A 15,956-nucleotide genomic window follows, 5' to 3' on the forward strand; every position below is an offset into this window, starting at 1 on the left:
CTTAAATGCCTCAATGCATGAAGTGTTTTCAAATGTTTCATCAAACGTTTGGTAAATTAACTCATTAGGCTTAAGTTTGAAAGTTATGGTTATCAACAATTTTATCAAATGTTTGATAAACGTTCGGTAACAGTTTTATAAGTTTACAGTAAAAAGTGTGAAGTTTGATGAATGAAGTAAAAAGTGGGCGTTGTTTAACGCTGATTACCAAACAGAATATCTCCTGCAGCCTCTTGTTCTTATTATTGTCAGGAGGGAGTGAAATTGAAAATGGAGCCTTTTGAGCTACTTATTAGTGTTGGGCCGAACGGTTCGCCTGCGAACGGTTCCATGCGAACTTCCGTGGTTCGCGTTCGCATCCCGCAGGCGAACGTTTGCGGAAGTTCGGTTCACCCCATAATGCACCATGGAGGGTCAACTTTGACCCTCTACATCACAGTCAGCAGGCCCAGTGTAGCCAATTAGGCTACACTAGCCCCTGGAGCCACTCCCCCCCTACTAAAAGGCAGGCAGTGGCGGCCATTACGGTCACTCGTGTGCTGCCTGCATTAGTGAGAGTAGGGCGAGCTGCTGCACACTCTCTCATAAGGAAAGATTAGTTAGGCTTAGCTTGTCCCTGGCTGCATACCTGTTCTGTGAACCCACCACTGCATACCTGTACTGTGAACCCACCACTGCATACCTGTTCAGTGAACCTGCCACTGCATACCTGTTCAGTGAACCTGCCACTGCATACCTGTTCTGTGAACCCACCACTGCATACCTGTTATGTGAACCCACCACTGCATACCTGTACTGTGAACCCACCACTGCATACCTGTTCTGTGAACCCACCACTGCATACCTGTACTGTGAACCCACCACTGCATACCTGTTCAGTGAACCTGCCACTGCATACCTGTTCAGTGAACCCGCCACTGCATACCTGTTCTGTGAACCCACCACTGCATACCTGTTCTGTGAACCCACCACTGCATACCTGTACTGTGAACCTGCCACTGCATACCTGTTCTGTGAACCCACCACTGCATACCTGTACTGTGAACCCACCACTGCATACCTGTTCAGTGAACCTGCCACTGCATACCTGTTCAGTGAACCTGCCACTGCATACCTGTTCAGTGAACCCACCACTGCATACCTGTACTGTGAACCCACCACTGCATACCTGTACTGTGAACCCACCACTGCATACCTGTACTGTGAACCCACCACTGCATACCTGTTCAGTGAACCTGCCACTGCATACCTGTTCAGTGAACCTGCCACTGCATACCTGTTCTGTGAACCCACCACTGCATACCTGTACTGTGAACCCACCACTGCATACCTGTTCTGTGAACCCACCACTGCATACCTGTACTGTGAACCCACCACTGCATACCTGTTCAGTGAACCTGCCACTGCATACCTGTTCAGTGAACCCACCACTGCATACCTGTTCAGTGAACCCACCACTGCATACCTGTACTGTGAACCCACCACTGCACACCTGTACTGTGAACCCACCACTGCATACCTGTACTGTGAACCCACCACTGCATACCTGTTCAGTGAACCTGCCACTGCATACCTGTTCAGTGAACCTGCCACTGCATACCTGTTCTGTGAACCCACCACTGCATACCTGTACTGTGAACCCACCACTGCATACCTGTTCAGTGAACCCGCCACTGCATACCTGTTCTGTTCAGTGAACCCGCCACTGCATACCTGTTCTGTTCAGTGAACCCGCCACTGTATACCTGTTCTGTTCAGTGAACCCGCCACTGCATACCTGTTCTGTTCAGTGAACCCGCCACTGTATACCTGTACTGTTCAGTGAACAGTTTGGTGTGTCAGTGTGAAGCAGTACCTTAATTACACTACCTGATTGATGTATACACATGCAAGATGTTTTAAAGCACTTTAGGCCTGTCATTTAGCATTCAATGTGATTTCTGCCCTTAAAACGCTGCTTTGCGTCAAATCCAGATTTTTCCCGGGGACTTTTGGCGCGTATCCCACTCCGCCATGCCCCCCTCCAGGTGTTAAACCCCTTGAAACATCTTTTCCATCACTTTTGTGGCCAGCATATTTTTTTTTTTTTCAAAGTTCGCATCCCCATTGAAGTCTATTGCGGTTCGCGAACTTTAACGCGAACCGAACCTTCCGCGGAAGTTCGCGAACCCGGTTCGCGAACCTAAAATCGGAGGTTCGGCCCAACTCTACTACTTATGTACAAGTTGAGGATTATGCAAAGGCGTAGGAGGGAATGGGATAGAAATAGGGTCATGCTGAATTCGGTGCGTAAATGTAGACCCTGTATTCTTCCAGACGAGTACACTGAAATTTAAATAATTCATAAATTTCGTCTTTCAAGAGAGATGATTTTAAGTTTGTACCAAGAATTCCGCGATAAACTTAAAAGTCTCTGTCAAATGAGTGCTGCAATACCTGGTCTGACAACATTTTTGGCTGTTCTTCATTTCCTAGGTAAAGGGTCATATCATTCAGGCTGCTGCGGGGGTGGTAGTTGAAATGTCCCAAGCGGCATTCTCGCATATTCTTGTACAAGCACTGGGTGTTATACGTACTCTAGCACCAAAAAATGTTAATTTGCCGAATACCAGATTAGAAAGGGACAAGGTGAAAAAACAATTCTTCAAGATGGCAGAAATGCCAAACGTAATGGGTGCTGTAGACTGCACTCATGTGCCATTAACCTTGTAGCCGGTCTAAAAAGGTTTTTTTTTGCATTTTCTTTTTTTTATCATGTAGCTAGCCTAGCGCTAGCTACATGATGCCCCCCTCCCTGCGGCGTCCCTCCCACCCCTCTGATCGCCGCCGGCGCACTCGCCTATAAGGAAATCCCGTTCTGAGCGGGATTTCCTTTAGAGCTTCCCCTGTCGCAATTGCGACGATTGCGATGACGTCACCGATGTCATCGAAGTCGTGACGTCAGCGGGAGTCCCGATCCACCCCTCAACACTGCCTGGCACTGATTGGCCAGCCTGCACACGGGGTCTCAGCGGGGGGAGCCCTCTAACGCGGCGGGTAGCGCCGAATTGGCGGCGAGCGGCGGCGATCGCAGGTAACACGCAGCAAGCAAAGTGCTTGCTGCGTGATTTAAAAAAAAATTATGTAAATCGGCCCAGCAGGGCTAGAGCAATCCTCCGTGGCGGGTTACCCCGAGTTCAGCTCGGGATAACCGACAAGGAGGTTAATTCCACCAAAAGGCAAAGAGGCAGTGTGCAGAAACCGTAAGCATTTTCACTCCAGTGATCTGCAAGTCATGTGCAATGCTGACGTGATCATCACATGTGTGGTGACAGGGTTTCCAGGATCATGGCATGATGCACACAAATGATGAATGATGAAACAATCAGGATTGTTGAGAAATGTAATACTGGAGAACGATGTGGAGGTTAAGCCAGCATTAATTACCCATAATGCCGTCCTTCTGATCAGTATTATACCTTACACTTTGATAAATAACAAACTGTTATCAAAGGCTTACCACACTGATACCTAACAGTTACCTAAGGCTTTAGGAAAAATAGCTCATGTGGCTGTGAAGGGATAACATTTTGATGAATGCTTCAAAAAAGCTGTAAACTTCTCATGAGGTAATTTATCAACATGCACACATTTATCTAACACATTTTGAGGAAAAGGCCAAATGTGCACAAAGCAATTCTTGACATGTCCACTGCTGTTATACTGCCCCCTGCTGTTACACTGCCATGCACTGCAGTACTCTGTTGTGTGTAACTGAATGATAAGAATGAGTGTTTGGGAATCTGGCTGCACATGAGTTCTCTGGTTATTTAGAACATTTTGTGTATTCTGTACTTCAGCTGTGTATTTACCTGTCTATCAAGGAGAGTTCAACTTGAAATCAACTGCTCCGTTGTTCCTTAGAAGCAGTTCTTCATGTAGTAACATTCTGATCTAGACTTTAAAAGTAATTTAACATCTGTAATGCTTTTAAAGCTGGGAATCAGTTTGTAAAACAGCATATTACAGAATACATAAATGAAATGAAAAGTGAGAAATCCCAGATCCAAATGTTTGTATACGTAATAAGGATTATACCAAATCCTATTGCTGAAGGTACCCGAGTCTGAATAATGTGTTAGATATTATTTGTACTATTATAATAGGATTAGGCAACCAAAGTCAGGGTTTTATATCTGGACGCAACTTCTAATCTCTGATCATTTTGCAAAGAAATAAAGATGGAGACTATGGCTCAGATCTTTCCCAAGTAAAGATGTCTCATTGATTATTGGATGAAAAAGTGTTTAAGGGAGATTTCGGGTTTAGGCAGAAATCTCATATCTTTGGTTTTAATGCACAAAAATATCCCTGTAGCCACTTTGCAAAACATTTTTGGTCGCCCCTAGGTTTCCCTATACAACTCTAGCTAAATATGTGTAAACCTAATATAATATAATATATATATATATAATATAAGGACCTAATATACTAAGTCATTTTAAAGGATACCCGAACTGAAATGTGACAAGATGAGATACACATGTGTATGTACAGTGCCTAGCACACAAATAACTATACTGTGTTCCTTTTTTTCTTTCTCTGCCTGAAAGAGTTAAATATCAGGTATGTAAGTGGCTGACTCAGTCCTGACTCAGACAGGAAGTGACTACAGTGTGACCCTCACTGATAAGATTTTCCCCTTTTTTCTCTTTTTTTTTTAGCTCTCAGAAGCCATTTTCTGCTAGGAAAGTGTTTTATTGTTGGAATTTCTTATCAGTGAGGGTCACACTGTAGAGTCAGGACTGAGTCAGCCACTTACATATCTGATATTTAACTCTTTCAGGCAGAGACTGAAAAAAAGGAACACAGCATAGTTATTTGTGTGCTAGGCACTGTACATACACATGTCTATCTCATCATGTCACATGTCAGTTCGGGTATCCTTTAAGCCTCATACACACGCTCAACAAAAGTCTTTTAAATGTACAATTATCAAACAACTTTTGCTGTGAAACAAGATGAAACAACCAAAGAAAGCTGTTTGCTATTGTTCAAACAACTGATAAGACGTCAATCCAACAGTTGGATCGACGTCTTATCAGTCTTATCAGTTGTTTGAACAATAGCAAGCAACTTTTTTTGGTTGTTTCAACTTGTTTCACAACAAAAGTTGTTTGATAATTTTGCTCCATAAAAGACCGCTGATGAGCGTGTGTATGGGGCTTAAGTTTGCTGTATCACTTATGCAGCTGCTAAAATACAAACAAACATACCGAGACCTTACTAATAAACATTGTCTCTTTATGTCTATTATGTTTTTTGTTTAGACAATATTTATTGATTTTTCAATACGGCACTAAAAATAGCACCAAACAAAACAATAATTAAAACAACAACAAAAAAATAACATAACTACATTAGACAATGGATTACAATCCAAGGCATGGAAAATGTAGACAATACAATGGACAATAATTTTTAAGAAGAGCGGGTAGTTCATTAAAGCATCATAATATCTAAAAAAAAAAAAAAGATCAATAGAACAGACAACATAATAATAATAGCAGATATGCTAAAACATAGTAAAAAAAAATCACGGACGGTCCTATCCTCAATTTAATCTATAATGGACTGAGATGAAGTCAACCCAAATTGACCATATCTTAGCAAATTTGGTAGATTGGTTAGGTTTGGTAGGTTGCCCCACCAGTGATGGGAAGAAACAGGTGAACTCTGCAGTGTGGGGAGGCCAGACTTAACGTGATAGGGCTGGAGTGACTGGTGGGACAGGAATAATTTGACAGGACTGATGGACAGGTCTGGTGTGGCAGAACATGGACAAGTCTGATGGACAGAACACTGTGACCTGAGTCTCAGGGAACTGTGTGATTACACACTACAGCCGTACGAGCTACAAAAGAACACTAAATGCTGATTGATCAGGGTTTAAATACCCTAGCCTTTGTACTAGTGCTGAGGCTGAGCACTCTTCCCAGGAGCCCACTCAACAACAGGAGGAGGATGAAGGTGTACACGTCATCCTGGCCAGTCTCCATGCACAGTGTAATCGGACGTCGAAGAGACAGAGGAGACCCCCGCTGGATCCAGGGACAGGTGAATGTGACATCACACCACATTTTCAGCATTATATATATATATATATATATATATATACATCACATTTTTACATTTGTTTTTTTAGCTGCACAGTTCACTGCCCACTTCATATTTAGTCCTAAGCACAAGAAATGAGCCTGAACTTGTGTTAGGCGTTATGCGGATACAGCCTGCTGTAGATATTACTTCACAGGAGCTGAAACTTGAAGAGCACACTTATCGTAAAGGAATCAACCGAAATGTTGAGCTCCAGGATCTACATGCATAAGTGTACAGCTGTTGGTAAGCATTGCTATAAAACAGACTCCCAATTTTGAAATTGCAGTAACAAAAGTTAGTGAAATTTCAGCATGGTGGTGTAGTGGTTAGCACTCTTGCTTAGTGGCAGCACAGTGGTGTAGTGGTTAGCACTCTTGCCTAGTGGCAGCACAGTGGTGTAGCAGTTAGCACTCTTGCCTAGTGGCAGCACAGTGGTGTAGTAGTTAACACTCTTGCCTAGTGGCAGCACAGTGGTGCAGTGGTTAGCACTGTTGCCTAGTGGCAGCACAGTGGTGTAGTGGTTAGCACTCTTGCCTAGTGGCAGCACAGTGGTGTAGTGGTTAGCACTCTTACCTAGTGGCAGCACAGTGGTGTAGTGGTTAGCACTCTTGCCTAGTGGTAGCACAGTGGTGTAGTGGTTAGCACTCTTACCTAGTGGCAGCACAGTGGTGTAGTGGTTAGCACTCTTGCCTAGTGGCAGCACAGTGGTGTAGTAGTTAACACTCTTGCCTAGTGGCAGCACAGTGGTGCAGTGGTTAGCACTGTTGCCTAGTGGCAGCACAGTGGTGTAGTGGTTAGCACTCTTGCCTAGTGGCAGCACAGTGGTGTAGTGGTTAGCACTCTTGCTTAGTGGCAGCACAGTGGTGTAGTGGTTAGCACTCTTGCTTAGTGGCAGCACAGTGGTGTAGTGGTTAGCACTCTTGCCTAGTGGCAGCACAGTGGTGTAGTGGTTAGCACTCTTACCTAGTGGCAGCATGGTGGTGTAGTGCAGAGCTTTGCAGAGCAGGGTCCCTGGCTCGAATCCCAGCCAGGGCACTATCTGCACAGAGTTTGTATGTTCTCCCCATGTCTGTGTGGGTTTCCTCTGGACTTTCCGGTAACCTCCTACATCCCAAAAACATACAGATTAGTTGATTGGATTCCCCATAAAATTGGCCATAGATTATGATACATAAACTACAGGATACATAGAAATATGGATTTGGTGGGGATGAGATTATGAGGCCCTCTGAAGTCCAGTTAAGTGACAAGACAATATGTGGCTGGATAGTGTAATGGTTAAGGGCTCTGCCTCTGACACAGGAGACCTGAGTTATTGATTGTTGGATGAAAAAGTGTTTAAGGGAGATTTCGGGTTTAGGCAGAAATCTCATATCTTTGGTTTTAATGCACAAAAATATCCCCGTAGCCACTTTGCAAAACATTTTTGGTCGCCCCTAGGTTTCCCTATACAACTCTAGCTAAATATGTGTAAACCTAATATAATATAATATATATATAATATAAGGACCTAATATACTAAGTAATTTTAAAGGATACCCGAACTGAAATGTGACAAGATGAGATACACATGTGTATGTACAGTGCCTAGCACACAAATAACTATACTGTGTTCCTTTTTTTCTTTCTCTGCCTGAAAGAGTTAAATATCAGGTATGTACGTGGCTGACTCAGTCCTGACTCAGACAGGAAGTGACTACAGTGTGACCCTCACTGATAAGATTTTCCCCTTTTTTCTCTTTTTTTAGCTCTCAGAAGCCATTTTCTGCTAGGAAAGTGTTTTATTGTTGGAATTTCTTATCAGTGAGGGTCACACTGTAGAGTCAGGACTGAGTCAGCCACTTAAATACCTGATATTTAACTCTTTCAGGCAGAGAATGAAAAAAAGGTACACCACATAGTTATTTGTGTGCTAGGCACTGTACATACACATGTCTATCTCATCATGTCACATGTCAGTTTGGGTATCCTTTAAGCCTCAGACACACGCTCAACAAAAGTCTTTTAAATGTACAATTATCAAACAACTTTTGTTGTGAAACAAGATGAAACAACCAAAAAAAGCTGTTTGCTATTGTTCAAACAACTGATAAGACATCAATCCAACAGTTGGATCGACGTCTTATCAGTCTTATCAGTTGTTTGAACAATAGCAAGCAACTTTTTTTGGTTGTTTCAACTTGTTTCACAACAAAAGTTGTTTGATAATTTTGCTCCATAAAAGACCGCTGATGAGCATATGTATGGGGCTTAAGTTTGCTGTATCACTTATGCAGCTGCTAAAATACAAACAAACATACCGAGACCTTACTAATAAACATTGTCTCTTTATGTCTATTATGTTTTTTGTTTAGACAATATTTATTGATTTTTCAATACGGCACTAAAAATAGCACCAAACAAAACAATAATTAAAACAACAACAAAAAAATAACATAACTACATTAGACAATGGATTACAATCCAAGGCATGGAAAATGTAGACAATACAATGGACAATAATTTTTAAGAAGTGCGGGTAGTTCATTAAAGCATCATAATATCTAAAAAAAAAAAAAAGATCAATAGAACAGACAACATAATAATAATAGCAGATAAGCTAAAACATAGTAAAAAAAATCACGGACGGTCCTATCCTCAATTTAATCTATAATGGACTGAGATAAAGTCAACCCAAATTGACCATATCTTAGCAAATTTGGTAGATTGGTTAGGTTTGGTAGGTTGCCCCACCAGTGATGGGAAGAAACAGGTGAACTCTGCAGTGTGGGGAGGCCAGACTTAACGTGATAGGGCTGGAGTAACTGGTGGGACAGGAATAATTTGACAGGACTGATGGACAGGTCTGGTGTGGCAGAACATGGACAAGTCTGATGGACAGAACACTGTGACCTGAGTCTCAGGGAACAGTGTGATTACACACTACAACCATACGAGCTACAAAAGAACACTAAATGCTGATTGATCAGGGTTTAAATACCCTAGCCTTTGTACTAGTGCTGAGGCTGAGCACTCTTCCCAGGAGCCCACCCAACAACAGGAGGAGGATGAAGGTGTCCACGTCATCCTGGCCAGTCTCCATGCACAGTGTAATCGGACGTCGAAGAGACAGAGGAGACCCCCGCTGGATCCAGGGACAGGTGAATGTGACATCACACCACATTTTCAGCATTATATATATATATATATATATATACATCACATTTTTACATTTGTTTTTTTAGCTGCACAGTTCACTGCCCACTTCATATTTAGTCCTAAGCACAAGAAATGAGCCTGAACTTGGGTTAGGCGTTATGTGGACACAGCCTGCTGTAGATATTACTTCACAGGAGCTGAAACTTGAAGAGCACACTTATCGTAAAGGAATCAACCGAAATGTTGAGCTCCAGGATCTACATGCATAAGTGTACAGCTGTTGGTAAGCATTGCTATAAAACAGACTCCCAATTTTGAAATTGCAGTAACAAAAGTTAGTGAAATTTCAGCATGGTGGTGTAGTGGTTAGCACTCTTGCTTAGTGGCAGCACAGTGGTGTAGTGGTTAGCACTCTTGCCTAGTGGCAGCACAGTGGTGTAGCAGTTAGCACTCTTGCCTAGTGGCAGCACAGTGGTGTAGTAGTTAACACTCTTGCCTAGTGGCAGCACAGTGGTGCAGTGGTTAGCACTGTTGCCTAGTGGCAGCACAGTGGTGTAGTGGTTAGCACTCTTGCCTAGTGGCAGCACAGTGGTGTAGTGGTTAGCACTCTTACCTAGTGGCAGCACAGTGGTGTAGTGGTTAGCACTCTTGCCTAGTGGTAGCACAGTGGTGTAGTGGTTAGCACTCTTACCTAGTGGCAGCACAGTGGTGTAGTGGTTAGCACTCTTGCCTAGTGGCAGCACAGTGGTGTAGTAGTTAACACTCTTGCCTAGTGGCAGCACAGTGGTGCAGTGGTTAGCACTGTTGCCTAGTGGCAGCACAGTGGTGTAGTGGTTAGCACTCTTGCCTAGTGGCAGCACAGTGGTGTAGTGGTTAGCACTCTTGCTTAGTGGCAGCACAGTGGTGTAGTGGTTAGCACTCTTGCTTAGTGGCAGCACAGTGGTGTAGTGGTTAGCACTCTTGCCTAGTGGCAGCACAGTGGTGTAGTGGTTAGCACTCTTACCTAGTGGCAGCATGGTGGTGTAGTGCAGAGCTTTGCAGAGCAGGGTCCCTGGCTCGAATCCCAGCCAGGGCACTATCTGCACAGAGTTTGTATGTTCTCCCCATGTCTGTGTGGGTTTCCTCTGGACTTTCCGGTAACCTCCTACATCCCAAAAACATACAGATTAGTTGATTGGATTCCCCATAAAATTGGCCATAGATTATGATACATAAACTACAGGATACATAGAAATATGGATTTGGTGGGGATGAGATTATGAGGCCCTCTGAAGTCCAGTTAAGTGACAAGACAATATGTGGCTGGATAGTGTAATGGTTAAGGGCTCTGCCTCTGACACAGGAGACCTGAGTTATTGATTGTTGGATGAAAAAGTGTTTAAGGGAGATTTCGGGTTTAGGCAGAAATCTCATATCTTTGGTTTTAATGCACAAAAATATCCCCGTAGCCACTTTGCAAAACATTTTTGGTCGCCCCTAGGTTTCCCTATACAACTCTAGCTAAATATGTGTAAACCTAATATAATATAATATATATATAATATAAGGACCTAATATACTAAGTAATTTTAAAGGATACCCGAACTGAAATGTGACAAGATGAGATACACATGTGTATGTACAGTGCCTAGCACACAAATAACTATACTGTGTTCCTTTTTTTCTTTCTCTGCCTGAAAGAGTTAAATATCAGGTATGTACGTGGCTGACTCAGTCCTGACTCAGACAGGAAGTGACTACAGTGTGACCCTCACTGATAAGATTTTCCCCTTTTTTCTCTTTTTTTAGCTCTCAGAAGCCATTTTCTGCTAGGAAAGTGTTTTATTGTTGGAATTTCTTATCAGTGAGGGTCACACTGTAGAGTCAGGACTGAGTCAGCCACTTAAATACCTGATATTTAACTCTTTCAGGCAGAGAATGAAAAAAAGGTACACCACATAGTTATTTGTGTGCTAGGCACTGTACATACACATGTCTATCTCATCATGTCACATGTCAGTTTGGGTATCCTTTAAGCCTCATACACACGCTCAACAAAAGTCTTTTAAATGTACAATTATCAAACAACTTTTGTTGTGAAACAAGATGAAACAACCAAAAAAAGCTGTTTGCTATTGTTCAAACAACTGATAAGACATCAATCCAACAGTTGGATCGACGTCTTATCAGTCTTATCAGTTGTTTGAACAATAGCAAGCAACTTTTTTTGGTTGTTTCAACTTGTTTCACAACAAAAGTTGTTTGATAATTTTGCTCCATAAAAGACCGCTGATGAGCATATGTATGGGGCTTAAGTTTGCTGTATCACTTATGCAGCTGCTAAAATACAAACAAACATACCGAGACCTTACTAATAAACATTGTCTCTTTATGTCTATTATGTTTTTTGTTTAGACAATATTTATTGATTTTTCAATACGGCACTAAAAATAGCACCAAACAAAACAATAATTAAAACAACAACAAAAAAATAACATAACTACATTAGACAATGGATTACAATCCAAGGCATGGAAAATGTAGACAATACAATGGACAATAATTTTTAAGAAGTGCGGGTAGTTCATTAAAGCATCATAATATCTAAAAAAAAAAAAAAGATCAATAGAACAGACAACATAATAATAATAGCAGATATGCTAAAACATAGTAAAAAAAATCACGGACGGTCCTATCCTCAATTTAATCTATAATGGACTGAGATAAAGTCAACCCAAATTGACCATATCTTAGCAAATTTGGTAGATTGGTTAGGTTTGGTAGGTTGCCCCACCAGTGATGGGAAGAAACAGGTGAACTCTGCAGTGTGGGGAGGCCAGACTTAACGTGATAGGGCTGGAGTAACTGGTGGGACAGGAATAATTTGACAGGACTGATGGACAGGTCTGGTGTGGCAGAACATGGACAAGTCTGATGGACAGAACACTGTGACCTGAGTCTCAGGGAACAGTGTGATTACACACTACAACCATACGAGCTACAAAAGAACACTAAATGCTGATTGATCAGGGTTTAAATACCCTAGCCTTTGTACTAGTGCTGAGGCTGAGCACTCTTCCCAGGAGCCCACCCAACAACAGGAGGAGGATGAAGGTGTCCACGTCATCCTGGCCAGTCTCCATGCACAGTGTAATCGGACGTCGAAGAGACAGAGGAGACCCCCGCTGGATCCAGGGACAGGTGAATGTGACATCACACCACATTTTCAGCATTATATATATATATATATATACATCACATTTTTACATTTGTTTTTTTAGCTGCACAGTTCACTGCCCACTTCATATTTAGTCCTAAGCACAAGAAATGAGCCTGAACTTGGGTTAGGCGTTATGTGGACACAGCCTGCTGTAGATATTACTTCACAGGAGCTGAAACTTGAAGAGCACACTTATCGTAAAGGAATCAACCGAAATGTTGAGCTCCAGGATCTACATGCATAAGTGTACAGCTGTTGGTAAGCATTGCTATAAAACAGACTCCCAATTTTGAAATTGCAGTAACAAAAGTTAGTGAAATTTCAGCATGGTGGTGTAGTGGTTAGCACTCTTGCTTAGTGGCAGCACAGTGGTGTAGTGGTTAGCACTCTTGCCTAGTGGCAGCACAGTGGTGTAGCAGTTAGCACTCTTGCCTAGTGGCAGCACAGTGGTGTAGTAGTTAACACTCTTGCCTAGTGGCAGCACAGTGGTGCAGTGGTTAGCACTGTTGCCTAGTGGCAGCACAGTGGTGTAGTGGTTAGCACTCTTGCCTAGTGGCAGCACAGTGGTGTAGTGGTTAGCACTCTTACCTAGTGGCAGCACAGTGGTGTAGTGGTTAGCACTCTTGCCTAGTGGTAGCACAGTGGTGTAGTGGTTAGCACTCTTACCTAGTGGCAGCACAGTGGTGTAGTGGTTAGCACTCTTGCCTAGTGGCAGCACAGTGGTGTAGTAGTTAACACTCTTGCCTAGTGGCAGCACAGTGGTGCAGTGGTTAGCACTGTTGCCTAGTGGCAGCACAGTGGTGTAGTGGTTAGCACTCTTGCCTAGTGGCAGCACAGTGGTGTAGTGGTTAGCACTCTTGCTTAGTGGCAGCACAGTGGTGTAGTGGTTAGCACTCTTGCTTAGTGGCAGCACAGTGGTGTAGTGGTTAGCACTCTTGCCTAGTGGCAGCACAGTGGTGTAGTGGTTAGCACTCTTACCTAGTGGCAGCATGGTGGTGTAGTGCAGAGCTTTGCAGAGCAGGGTCCCTGGCTCGAATCCCAGCCAGGGCACTATCTGCACAGAGTTTGTATGTTCTCCCCATGTCTGTGTGGGTTTCCTCTGGACTTTCCGGTAACCTCCTACATCCCAAAAACATACAGATTAGTTGATTGGATTCCCCATAAAATTGGCCATAGATTATGATACATAAACTACAGGATACATAGAAATATGGATTTGGTGGGGATGAGATTATGAGGCCCTCTGAAGTCCAGTTAAGTGACAAGACAATATGTGGCTGGATAGTGTAATGGTTAAGGGCTCTGCCTCTGACACAGGAGACCTGAGTTATTGATTGTTGGATGAAAAAGTGTTTAAGGGAGATTTCGGGTTTAGGCAGAAATCTCATATCTTTGGTTTTAATGCACAAAAATATCCCCGTAGCCACTTTGCAAAACATTTTTGGTCGCCCCTAGGTTTCCCTATACAACTCTAGCTAAATATGTGTAAACCTAATATAATATAATATATATATAATATAAGGACCTAATATACTAAGTAATTTTAAAGGATACCCGAACTGAAATGTGACAAGATGAGATACACATGTGTATGTACAGTGCCTAGCACACAAATAACTATACTGTGTTCCTTTTTTTCTTTCTCTGCCTGAAAGAGTTAAATATCAGGTATGTACGTGGCTGACTCAGTCCTGACTCAGACAGGAAGTGACTACAGTGTGACCCTCACTGATAAGATTTTCCCCTTTTTTCTCTTTTTTTAGCTCTCAGAAGCCATTTTCTGCTAGGAAAGTGTTTTATTGTTGGAATTTCTTATCAGTGAGGGTCACACTGTAGAGTCAGGACTGAGTCAGCCACTTAAATACCTGATATTTAACTCTTTCAGGCAGAGAATGAAAAAAAGGTACACCACATAGTTATTTGTGTGCTAGGCACTGTACATACACATGTCTATCTCATCATGTCACATGTCAGTTTGGGTATCCTTTAAGCCTCATACACACGCTCAACAAAAGTCTTTTAAATGTACAATTATCAAACAACTTTTGTTGTGAAACAAGATGAAACAACCAAAAAAAGCTGTTTGCTATTGTTCAAACAACTGATAAGACATCAATCCAACAGTTGGATCGACGTCTTATCAGTCTTATCAGTTGTTTGAACAATAGCAAGCAACTTTTTTTGGTTGTTTCAACTTGTTTCACAACAAAAGTTGTTTGATAATTTTGCTCCATAAAAGACCGCTGATGAGCGTGTGTATGGGGCTTAAGTTTGCTGTATCACTTATGCAGCTGCTAAAATACAAACAAACATACCGAGACCTTACTAATAAACATTGTCTCTTTATGTCTATTATGTTTTTTGTTTAGACAATATTTATTGATTTTTCAATACGGCACTAAAAATAGCACCAAACAAAACAATAATTAAAACAACAACAAAAAAATAACATAACTACATTAGACAATGGATTACAATCCAAGGCATGGAAAATGTAGACAATACAATGGACAATAATTTTTAAGAAGTGCGGGTAGTTCATTAAAGCATCATAATATCTAAAAAAAAAAAAAAAAGATCAATAGAACAGACAACATAATAATAATAGCAGATATGCTAAAACATAGTAAAAAAAATCACGGACGGTCCTATCCTCAATTTAATCTATAATGGACTGAGATAAAGTCAACCCAAATTGACCATATCTTAGCAAATTTGGTAGATTGGTTAGGTTTGGTAGGTTGCCCCACCAGTGATGGGAAGAAACAGGTGAACTCTGCAGTGTGGGGAGGCCAGACTTAACGTGATAGGGCTGGAGTAACTGGTGGGACAGGAATAATTTGACAGGACTGATGGACAGGTCTGGTGTGGCAGAACATGGACAAGTCTGATGGACAGAACACTGTGACCTGAGTCTCAGGGAACAGTGTGATTACACACTACAACCATACGAGCTACAAAAGAACACTAAATGCTGATTGATCAGGGTTTAAATACCCTAGCCTTTGTACTAGTGCTGAGGCTGAGCACTCTTCCCAGGAGCCCACCCAACAACAGGAGGAGGATGAAGGTGTCCACGTCATCCTGGCCAGTCTCCATGCACAGTGTAATCGGACGTCGAAGAGACAGAGGAGACCCCCGCTGGATCCAGGGACAGGTGAATGTGACATCACACCACATTTTCAGCATTATATATATATATATATATACATCACATTTTTACATTTGTTTTTTTAGCTGCACAGTTCACTGCCCACTTCATATTTAGTCCTAAGCACAAGAAATGAGCCTGAACTTGGGTTAGGCGTTATGTGGACACAGCCTGCTGTAGATATTACTTCACAGGAGCTGAAACTTGAAGAGCACACTTATCGTAAAGGAATCAACCGAAATGTTGAGCTCCAGGATCTACATGCATAAGTGTACAGCTGTTGGTAAGCATTGCTATAAAACAGACTCCCAATTTTGAAATTGCAGTAAC

Source organism: Hyperolius riggenbachi, chromosome 2 (genome assembly GCF_040937935.1).
Source record: "Hyperolius riggenbachi isolate aHypRig1 chromosome 2, aHypRig1.pri, whole genome shotgun sequence".
In the NCBI taxonomy this organism is placed as follows: Eukaryota; Metazoa; Chordata; class Amphibia; order Anura; family Hyperoliidae; genus Hyperolius; species Hyperolius riggenbachi.